At 37.4% G+C, this 12,456-nt stretch overlaps 1 protein-coding gene across 2 annotated transcripts in view; it reads right to left on the bottom strand.

Moving 5' to 3' along the window:
- The window catches only part of LOC140140134 (acyl-protein thioesterase 1-like), a 109,157-nt gene extending 96,941 nt beyond the window's left edge, over positions 1-12,216 (bottom strand). Inside the window, exon 1 of one of the 2 annotated variants that reach the window (XM_072161973.1) lies at positions 12,158-12,216. The gene's annotated coding sequence lies outside the window, so the exon portion shown is untranslated. The remainder of the gene's footprint in view (positions 1-12,157) is intronic. The other variant, XM_072161974.1, reaches the window with a different exon arrangement.
- Between the last annotated feature and the right edge of the window lie 240 nt (positions 12,217-12,456).

Below are 12,456 nucleotides of genomic sequence, written 5' to 3' on the forward strand. Positions count from 1 at the left end.
ACAGGCGTTGTACGGTAAATCTATGACGGATTTTACTTTATTTTGATGAATTTTGAAGACCCATTTCATTTAGTATTTTATTTATTTCTTTTCAATTGTATTTTTTCCTTTTCTAGGCCATTTTTGCTTATTTTCTTTAGTTTTTTTCTCAGAAATGCGTTTTCCGCTTTACCTCCGAATTCCGCAATTTTCGCGGAATTTCCGCAACGCGGAAAATTCTTGGCTTTAGAGTAAACACTGACGTACATGTACCACTCCTTCGGTCATGTTATAGTACGACCTTTTGTTGTTTATATCACCGTCCCGCACGCCGTCACGTACTGTGTGTTATGAACATCGTGTATGCGTTCGACTAATAATTCCATCGTAATAATAAAGCGCTGAATCCGGCGTTTTATTCAAAATCTCGGATTTTGACAAAACTACAGCACCTAGAGTCTTGATTTTTGCAGGCTATATTGGTTTAATAAAGTACAATTTAATCGTGTAAAAAATGAATTAAAAAAATTCAGTGAGGGCGTCCTCCTCAGCAAATGTTATAATATGGCTTTAAGTATGGTTTTTCACTCTTTTTGTGCATGTAGCTACATTGTATGATACATATGAAACGATAGACTCAAAATTCCTACCATTTGTATAGCATAATGGTCCCGAGTTCAAATCTTGGCAGGGGAATATTTATCATATATATTCTTTTCCTATCATTTTGAACCAAAAATTATATTTTCTGCCCTTTTTTCTGGAATGATACTGTATAAGAGGCAAAAATGCATGTTGAAAAGAAAAATATTGCATTCAACTTCCGGGTGGTATTACCGTCACATGTCTGTTTTGCTTACGATATTGTTGCCGCATAGAAATTAACGTTTTCTGACTGGAACGCATTTTGAACGTAATAACATCTTCCATACAATTGAATACCTGAGTGGAAGAAGGGCCCAACTCCATCAAAACTGTTTTTGAGATATTAAGAAAAAACTTAATATTTGGAAAAGTTTTATAGACAGAATGTTTTCATCTTCAGGGAACCTTTAATACATGGCCATACATTATTACATACATTCGAAATTATATATGATGTTTCCATGGCAACGGTACAGGTCTTAATAAGAGATGGAGTTGGTCCTTTCTTCCACTAATATACTGCAAGCGGTAGTTCCGTAAGCAGATGTGTTATAAGTAGCGACAGAAATTTGGTAATTATCTATTAATTGCACAAGTAGAAGCATGTAATATGTTAGCAAGAAAGTTTATTGTAGTGAAAAGCAGATTTCATGGTGGAACAAAAATTCCTCATTAACCCAATATTTGTGGAAGAAGGGCCCAACTCCATGGAGTTGGGCCTTTCTTCCATGAAAACCATGATTAAGTGTACGTGGAAGACTATTTAGAGAGTGGATTTTGGCTCATCTTTCACACATAAGGAAGAACAGTCTGTTGGCAATAACATGCTGGGTCTAACTCATTTTTGTTAAAAATTGGAGTTGGGCCCTTCTTCCACTCAGGTATTCAATTGTGACACCCTATACAAGTATCTAGATAGAAATATCTATTTCAAACAATCCTTTCCAAGGTCACAACATATTATTTATTTCATTTGTATGGTCAGCCATGTCATATTTATAGCAGAGAGTACTTTTGATCACAAAACCCTTGAGCCTGAGGCAAAAACATTTTCATCTCACAAAATAGCAGCTCCTTATGCACAATTGAATTGACAATATCGTATGAATAATTGCTTTTTTTTTTTGTGGAAGATATGTTTTTAAGATCTGTTCCATACATGTCGGTCAGTGTGCAGGACCCAGCAAAGATTTTAGACAATTTTTATTTAGCCAATTTTTTTCTTTTCTTTTTAAAATCCTGTAAGTGAAGTGTAACATGCCTATTTTTATGCATTGCAAATAATAGGCCTTTAGAAGTGGTCAATAATTTGATGAATTTTTATTTTATTTAGTGGCGGCACCCGGATTTTTTTCTTTTCGGGGGGCATGGAGGGCATAAAGTGAATATCAGGGGTGCAAAATCAACAAATTTTGAGAAAAAAAGGTTACCTTGCTGAATGCTGATTAGTTTACATGTTCACAAAATTTGTTCTTCTCCACACCAATGGTATATTCCTCATAACATGTCAAGGAAAACATTATAATATGAACAGATTAAAAAAATCAAGAGATGGCATTTTCCATGGCCATTTTTAAAAGAATATGACCAGTGGCCTACATGTAGTTAGGGAGGGGGGCAAATTGCCCTCCCTCAGAAATGGTCATGGGTAAAAATGAGGATGGCAAAGAGTAAAGTAGGCCTATCATTAAAATGACTAAAAATGGGACGAAAAATTGACAAATTATGGGGACGAAAACACTCGCACTAAAAGGATGGCTATGCTGCTGATATGACAACACATAAAAATCTGCATTTTCTCAAATGACTTTTGGATGTAGTTGCATAACAACATGCCTAGAATGTGTACCATGTGTACAGGCTAAATTATGCCATGATCAGAGTGCAATACTGTATGTTGGATGTACTCTACTAATTTAAGGGGGTACTACACCCCTGTGGTAAATTTGTGACTATTTTTGCATTTTTCTCAAAAAATAATAACACACTGGTAACAAAAGTTACATGTATGTCTATTATTGGGGCAAGGAATCCAATTACTATACTGAAATTTCACTATACTGAAATTTCAGTGACTCAAGACAAGCGGTTCAGTATATGATCGGAAATGAGGTACATCCTAGTGGTACCTTATTTCTTATCATAAATAACGAACCGCTTGTCTTGGGTCACTGAAATCCCAGTGTAGTAATTGGATTCCATGCCCCTATAATATACATAACTTTTGTTACCATTGTGTTATTAGTTTTGAGAAAAATGCAAAAAATAGACACAAATTTATCGAGGGTGTAGTACCACCTATAAGGGCTGGGGTATGAACGTTTGGACAGTATTTATTGTGGGACATTAGAGCACATCAGACATATCAATTGCATTCTGAACACGACGAATGTCATTCTGATATCAAATAATTTTGATTTTTTGAAATTCGCAATTTAATACACATTTTATGGCAAATCATTAAAAAATGATATTTTTGATATTTAACAGTACTTGAAGTAAACTTTATAAATCTGATGATTTATACTTAAAGTGTATGTAGGTGGGATGAAAAGCCGACGATCAATTGAAAATTTTGACCTTTCAGTATTGAAGATATGGATTTTTTTTTCCCAAAACACCAAAAAATTAGGTCTTTTTGGGAAAAAATCCATATCTTCAATATGAAAGGTCAAAATTTTCAATTGACCGTCGGCTTTTCCTCCCTGCTACACACACTTTAAGAATATGTCATTAGATTTATATAATTTACTTCGAGGACTGTTATATATCAAAAATTTGAAAAATATCAAATTTTTATAATTTGTCATAAAATTTGTATTATATTGTGATTTTCAAAAATGAAAATTATTTGATATCAGAAAGACATGCTTCGTATTCAGAATGCAATTCGATAGGTCTGAGGTGCTCTCATGTCCCACAAAAAATACTGTCGAAACATAATAAACGCTCATTTTAGATCCCTTAACTAATGCAATACCAGCTATATTATATCCTGAATAGAGTGTAATAGTACTAATACTAGTCGTGTTCAGACGGTCACAGAATTCTCAAGGATTGGCTTGCATCTAGAATTGCGATTCCTAAGTCAATTCCCGAGTGTGTGTTCACACGACTCAATTGAAGCCTGGAATCCTAAAGTTTTGTAATGCCTGATGACGTCAGCTCTGGAATTGCAACCAGAAGCTTACTGTGACCCTGACCCACCTAGTGGCGTGCCGAATTGACCCGAATTAATACAAGGTCATTTTACGCTTAGCACTCAAGAATTGTAAAATATGTCGTTCAGATGACAGTATCACTCGAGGACCACTCGAGCATCACTCTAGGAAATGGTGAAATCCCCTAAAATTTGGGGGAAATTTTGAGGGCAAACTTAGGGATTGGTATCCTTGAGCGCGTTCACACAGCAGATTTCCCCAAGTTCTTGCTCGAGAACCCATAAAGCCCTCCGTGTGGACATGCCTGGATGCTGGATGTTCTCCATCCAGGTTAAGTGTACACTTTAGAGTGACCTGGAACTTCAGGAAGACATCACTGGCACACCCAAGTGGCACTCTGAGTGAGTCTCAGCCACCCATTAAAAATAGCTCAAAGTAATTCAATCAGGGGCATGAATGATAATTGTGTATTTTCGGACTGAATTTTGTTAGAAAATGGCTCCTTGCCCTTTTCTTTTCCTTTGCCCTCCTGATTTTCCCTTTTATTTTTTTGTCAGAGGGCACTTTTTCTTTCATTTTTTGTCAGGGGCACTCTGCCCCCCCCACGCTCCAAGAATAGTCCATGGAAAATCCAGTCTCAACTGAACTGAACAGTGTGTGTATGTATCCTGTATGGATATATCGTTGGTAAGCCTGTGACCCAGGAGGCGCACTCAAGTACCCAATTTTTTTGAAACACCCTCTAAACGAGTTTTACCCTACCAGCAAGCAAATTTAGCCCCTTAATATCAGGTAATTTAAAATAGAAATTTAATACCCCCAATATGAGTTTTTGGCTGATAAAAATTGAAAATGTACCCTTTTAAGACTAAGTAATTTACCAAAAATTTGCAAAGGTACCCTAAAGAAGTTGTTCAGCTTCTGAAAACTACCCTTATTCTTGAAAATCAGTGTTTTTTAGACCCTAAATGCATTACATGAGTAACTTGCCTTGCCTAAAAACACCCCTTTTTTGGTCACGCATGCATACAGACCATTTATGTGAGTGCCCACCCCCGGCCTGTGATTTTCAGATAATTTTGTGCCCAGGTACCGGGTGCAAGTCAGCGTGGAGTGCATATTGTGCACTTAATGTTTTTTTATTTTAATGGTCTCCAAAGGGGTGTGTGTAGCAATTTATAAACTGCAAACACTTTCTTCAAGTTAGCAAAAATAATAGGAGCCTCCCCGTTTTTATAATGTGTTAACATGAGCCTTTGCAATTGCAAAATTCTAACAAATAATAAAGGCCTTTCTCACCAAATGTTGAGAAAGTACAGACGATATACATGTTATTTATTTTACCTAGCCTAAATTAGGGGTTGGTTCAGAAAATAAAAGTCACATATGCACAACTGCAGTTTTTCCTCGAATATGGCTGATTATCACAAAATTTTGCATGCAGAGGTAAAATTTTATATGCACAGAACCAATATGCATACATACATGTGCATGTAAAAACCCTCTAAATCGAGCCGACATAAAATGATGGATACCCAGTGGCATAACTAGGGTTGGTAGCGCCCAAGGCAAGAAGCAAAATTGGTGCCCGACCCCCCCCCCCCACTCAGTGGCGTAGCTATAACTAGGAGTTGTGGCGCCCTTAAGGTTACATAATGGCGCCCCCAATTCTTGAAACAATTGCGTGTGGAGCGCGCAAAATTTTGGACAAATAAGGCCTACCACTAATTAATATTTGGTTACTAGAAGTTGAATATTGGTCTTAAAATATTATTTCGACTGAAATACGCGCAAATATTTTGACTTTCATCGCTTGGAGGGGCGCAGAATCGATGCTGAATTGGTCAATTTGGCGCCCCTGAGGGTGACATTGCTCCCCCTGCATAGTAACGCCACTGTGGATATATACGAACAACTACCATGTAAAGAACAAGGCACAACTTGACATGGGGAAATAAATACCAGGCTTGAGAACATTTGGCCTCCCTGAATTCAGGCATTATATTAGCCTGAAAATACTCATGCCTGAAAATACCGACTAGAGGGTACATGTACATAACACAAAATAGCTTTCCATAGACTTTACGTGCAAAATAGGGGTTGCGTTTTAGGCCATAAGTCGAGTTACCTCTTACTTTAAAATTTGATATCAACTTAATCAGAACAAAATTCTGCATAACATATCTGAAATTGACACAACATTTTCCGTCTACTTTTTGAGAAAATTAGCGTTATATAAAAAGGCCAGATTTTCCCGTGTTTACATCCGACTGCTAACCGTGTTTTGACCTCGTGTGTTCATGCGCCTATAATAGTAAACATCACTCAAATTTTTGCATTTTCTTTTCAAATTTGCACAGATCACATTCACAAAATCTAGTAAAACACGATTTTTAACACTAAAATTGTTAATATTCTACCAATTTTCATCAATTTTTATGCAAAGTTGGGACTATAGTCGTGATAAACTTTTACCGGAAACCGCTTCACATGCGGATTTAGTGGTATGAACCCTAGAGGGTACTCAGACGGACGAGGACGTAAAACACAACAATGATGGGTATGTACACCAACTTGACATGGGGAAACAAGTAAAATATCAGACATGAGAATGGCTTTTTGAAAACTGCATGAAAAAGCGTATGAATTCAGCCTTAGGGCCCAAAACAGGCAACAAAAATAAAAATGTGTAAATGTGGACAACAAAACTGAAAATTCTCATGCCTAAAAATACAGACTAGATGGTACCCACAGGGGCAAAAACAACATAGGCATAGAAGTAGGTAAAGTTCGATAGCCATTAACACTGCACCTCTGTGGGGCTTGGAATTAGTCATTTTTGGCTATCAAACTTTTTCTATTTTTGTACCGGTACCAGGAATTTTCTGACACAGAGACTTAGACAAATTCATACAAAGGTCACCAAAGGGTTGGCGATCGCATTTTATCACTAAATGTTTCGGAGTTGAGATCGACTAAAAACATGAAAAAGTAGACAATATGTTTTACAATGTACAATTGTACATCACATGCAGGGCTCGAATTTTAGGGAGGCCACTGGGGCCATTGCCTGTACCTTTTCAGTTTTGGCCTTGGCGCCCCAGATTTTCTTCATCACTTGTTGTCCTTTTTTGCCCAGTAGCCTTGGAAATGGGTGCCCCAACAAATTAAAATTTGAAGCTTGACTCACATGATTTCGAGTTGTACTTGGTACACAACCCATCATAAATGGGATGTCTACAAGTAGACACACACTTTCACACAGGATGTTACTGAACATTGAACAAATTTAAAACCATGGATGAAAAAAATACGAAACTTCTATGCATGTACATTGTACCATGTAGTTTTATACTACTCACCCTAGTTCCTCCACATTCCAATGTATACAAAAAACCCAGAAAATATTATCCACTACACTCCCGAGTCCCGACTATACATGTACAGTGCGTTCCTGGGAAAAGTTTGTAAACACTTGCACTCTACAGCTACACCACCTGATAACAAGTCCCACTACTAGTACTACTACTAAAAAAGGGAGCAAATAGCGCAAATGTACACAAACATGACAAACAAAAAGAAACTTTGCGCGTATGATGAGTTATGTCGCCAGGTCTGAATGCTGTACCGGCGTCAGCTGAATTTGAGTACACTTTAGAGGGCGCAGGCATGGAAAATTCCAATCTGTTTGTTTTAAAAGATAATCAGGATAATTGATATGCAAAGCCATGAAGCTAGTGAGAAACATCTCACCGTCGCATCCTTTATCATAATATGCATAAATATTGGGCATCTATCTCGCTAGTCGCTACGGTGGCAATTTGTTGTGTACGTTTCCCCGATAGCAAGTACCACCACACAAATTCAATTACTGCTGTGGGTAAAACCTTCCCGTTTATAGTTCGCTGTGTCATGTTGGCTCCCAATCTCCATGCATGCTCATGATGTAGGTATGCCAGGCAAACCTTAGTTAAAAAACATTTGCTAGTTGACAGCGAAATTCGCCTAGACCATGGCCCAAACACAATACATATTTACATAGAAATTTCAATTTTTTTCAAGAACAGGTCGGTCAAGGAAACCTACATAAATTTATGTGTTTTTTATACTTCACTTGACCCAAATATATTATGATTTTTTATGGTGAGGAGACACTCACACATGGAATTTAAAGGGATTTTGATAGCAGTTCCATTAAAAAAAGCTGCTATCATCATGAGACTAAGATAGTCTTGCCAGCAAGACTTCAGTCTTTATCATAAACATAATGACATCTACGGACCTGAAGTCTTGCAGCGGTAGTATAGGGATGCACTGTACGTTTAAGAAATCCAAACTTCAAGCATCAAGAAATATATCTTGCATTTGTCAGTTTTACCTCAGAGATGTTGTAGACCCTCTATACACAGTGCAGAAACATCACAAGGAGAATGCTGCTCAATATGATAAATCCAAATCATGAAAATAAAGCAATTTTGCAGAGCAATATTTTGACCACTTTTCAGTCCCAGAAGAACGCCAAATATGGATTAAAAGACCTTTGACCTTGGATGTACAACAGCATGTTATGATCTAATGGGAAACTGTGCACATCAACAAACACCATTTCTATCAAAAAGGCAACGGCCGATATAATTTGAAACCACATAAATTACTAGAGTTGGTCCTTCTCTTGGATTTGGACCAAGCTTTAGAATATCGACTGTTGCGTTTTGAAATAAAACAAACCAGAAATTTATCACCCATTGTAAAAGATATGGCACATGTACCGAATACATGAACATACATTGGCTGACCTTGTGGATTTCCTGGCCCAGCCATGCTAACCACATAAAGGAGATTATACGATTAACCTAGAGCAGCTATTGTCATGTGAATAGCAGGGTATTATTATATAATAGGCCTACTCCTGATCCATATTTGGCACTCTCTTGGACTGCTTTTGCACTAAGTAAATTACTCCATGAAGATTGCAGGTTTTGCCAACTCAGGGAATGTTGAACCCACCCAAAAGATGAGATCAATGTAGATCAATTATCTCAACTTTGGTATGGTAGTATAGTAGGCCTACAATGGGATTAAAATCATCCATGTACGCCCAGACTCTGGTACAATGGGATTAAAATCATCCATGCAGGCCAAAACTGTCTGGATCTGGATCTGGAAAATACTCCCAACGCTTCCTGATTGAAGCCAGACGAGAGAGTTCCTCGTCTTCATCATTGGAGCCCGACATGAGCCCACATATTGTGATGTTTCTTATTTGTGGAAAAGATATAAATAGAGTGCACTATAGAGGAATCCAAATGGTCGCATGTCACAAATAGGTCACCCAAAAATGGAGGAGCCGTAACATGAAAATGCTTTCTTCCCACTTCAAGTTTAGTTTATTCTAAAAGTATGATACCTATTTTGGAAAGTTTGCTGTCATTTTGTAGATAATTATGTTCTTTGTCAAATACAAAAAAACCCAAGTCAATTGGACAACTACTGTGAGATTTATACTTCAATATGTAAGATGTGTCAATGGAGGAGCTGGGGCGGGTGAGCCGGGGCGGGTGAGCCCCATAGGGTTGTACACAAAATTGTGAAAATGTGGCAAACTTCAAACCTTTGTATCTTAAAAAGTACAACTAGCATGAACACCAAATTGCACATATATCATCCTGGATTATTAATCTACCTCATAGTAGATCAACTGTAACAAAAGATGTAGCTAATTAGTTGTCTAATTAAATGCTAATTAAGACAGTTTTCCCTATATGTTACTGTACAAAGTGTGCACGTAATGCTCCGACATTTCTAAATGGCCTATCTCTTGCCCGAGTCACCCTGCTTATTCAAAAGTACACATATTTTAAAAGAAATTTGATGAGGAATTCAATTATGCTATTAGTTTTAGTGCCAGACATGGAGGAAAAAAGTTTTGATTGATAATGTGAATACAAATTGTAAAATTATTTTACAATTTTTGACCACCCTGTATGTTTAACGCAAGGGATACCAAACTCTTTCTTCCTAATTTGTTGGAAGGGCCCATGCAATGTCTTTCTGAATCCATATTTATTTTGAGCTACATAGCTTTCAGAAAAAGAAAATATGGGGTTTACCATGACACGAAAGATGTTAATTTTGTTGATGTTCCACCCTGTATATTCCTTACCCACCCTGTATTATGATATTATACTTTGTTGATTTGGCATCCTTGTAATATAAGCTCTCCAGAAATGTATACTTTTAATGGTCTAAAACGTATTCATTAAAAGTTGTGTTGAAGTGAATCAAAATTGGTGATATTTTTATCATAAAACATTACGTTACACAAAAGATGACCAATTCATGACATGCGACCAAATACACGCATCCCTACACCTGACTAGCAGCCTTTAGTTGGGTCCCCGCCGGCTACAATGCATCCAAAATGTGAAATGATTCGCCTTGGTGGAAATTTTAAACTGCATTCCATCACCCGTTTTACACCTTCCGCGAAAACACAGGTAGACAAAAGATTGATTTAAGTTTACAACACAATACAGTTCCAACAGTTGTGCAAATAAAAGCCGCCTTACACCTAGATAAGGTCGAGGAGGGTTAATAGAATAATACTATATAGAGATAATTCCGGAGGTAATCCCGTCGCATGTATTCATAGATGTACAAATGGATGAACAAAAGGACTATGTATGAATAGATGCGACAGGATTACCTCTATTGTATATATTATTATATTAACCCTCCTCGTCTTTGCATCTTCTCCAGGTGTTAGGCGGCTTTTATTTGCACAATCAGGAGCTCAATACCCCCAGGTTGGTGCTAGCGGGAAACCAAAGATGGCCGACCAAATCCTGACCATGACTTGGCTCGTTGGATTCGTCTATAGTTTAGACTAGAGACTAAGATCTAGAAACACCCCCGTAATGCTGTTTTGGGGAATTTTGCTAGCAGAATCTTTTTGATGAAAGTTGTTCTTTGAAAAGATGTAACTTTTCCACGGAAAGTGCTATGATAGGTATGCCCACATTGCTTATTACAGAGGGCCTCATTCAACTCCTACTTGTGACCACAGAAATGGCTTAACTGTGTAATCCCCATAGGAAAATACAAAAATTTGAAATTTAGATGCCAGAAACCTTACGTAGAAAGATAAAGAGTGTCAATTGGTATACCTTGATATAGAAGTTATCATACACTGATAGTAATTTTTTTTCAAATAAAATCGCTTTTCTGTAAAATGGATCGCCGTACTGAAAAATGTTGCATGTACTTGCTTGTTTGTAGTAATTCATTGTAAGGTAGGCCTACGGTCAATGATGGTCACAGAACTTGGAAAAATACATTTGCCCATAACTTTGCTAATTTTTGTCCTACAGACATGGTTGACCTCTCATTTTTTAAGTTAAATAATCACCTTTCTAAACAAAACAATTTCAATGTGAAATATCATACTTGAAACTTTGATGATCATACCTAGCTATGACAAAAAGGTTTTCAGTTTTGGCTTTCTTTACTCTTGACTCAAGGTCTTTAATTTGATATATAAAATGCAGTGCCGTACTATTACGCTGACTTTCGTATTCGGCGAGGAGGACGATTTCGACCTCCTGGTTTGTTTACAAACAGAGAGGTAGACAAAAACCGCTCCGCTTAACAATCAGGTATCAGAAGGATGGTCCACAATAGCGTGATTCACGTAACCTGAATAGGGATTAAAAAGCTGTCACGTAGAACCATGTGCTTCTATTGTCCAATTTGCCATCAAGATTTCATATGGAAACAGTTCAGACCCAGTACACGATCATGTCAGAAATTAATATTTTGTTCTGCTGGGTCTGATTATTCGGACTATATAAAATGATGCAGTTTGATGGCAAATTTAAATTCACCTGGCATACCTACATGATCACTCATGAATGCTGCATGCTGTGCGGCGTGCGCGGATGAACTTACTCAGAGTCTCAGTCAAGTTACGCTACTGTTTTTTTTTAATACTCAAGTTGACTCTATACTGACCATCACGATCTACGTGTTTCAGGGCTATTTATTGTCCAACTTAGTGTAGAGTCATATTGATTGTTCTGTTGAAAAAAATGTCAGTATGATAACAGTCGACGTCTGTGCTGACAAAACTAAGTTGGACGTGGACAACTGAACTACGTGTTCAAAAGCGCAAGCATTGCAAGCAAGGGCAGTGAGGGTGACGAATTTTGATTCATTAGCCAAAACAAAAATTCAAGTGCCAAAAAAGGCATCGTGATTTGTAACTATACGATTATCAAAGTGGTTTAGGAGAAGAAAAAAGTTTTTGTTTTGCAAATGGCCATTTTGAGTGAATATAAACAATAAGTAAGATAAAATAATGACATTTTACGTACCTACGAATTTCCAGTGCAGAATCCCTGGGATTTGTGCGCTTCTATGCTACTCTTTGGATTTTTACAATGAATATTAAATGAGATGACGTCGTCGGTCACAAGTGATGGCGCTCTTTACATATTTTTCTTAAATATTTTTCAGGGCCCAGGCCTGTCAGGGCCAGGGCTGTTTCAGGACTTTCCAAGTGACCATTCACAAACACTTGTGGTGGAGGGGGTGTCTGATGGGGGTGTGCTCCCCGAGCCGATAGAAAAATTATATAAAATGGAAGGCATTTGGTGGACACTTTTTACACCAT

The sequence above is a fragment of the Amphiura filiformis genome, chromosome 18 (genome assembly GCF_039555335.1).
Source record: "Amphiura filiformis chromosome 18, Afil_fr2py, whole genome shotgun sequence".
Classification (NCBI taxonomy): Eukaryota; Metazoa; Echinodermata; class Ophiuroidea; order Amphilepidida; family Amphiuridae; genus Amphiura; species Amphiura filiformis.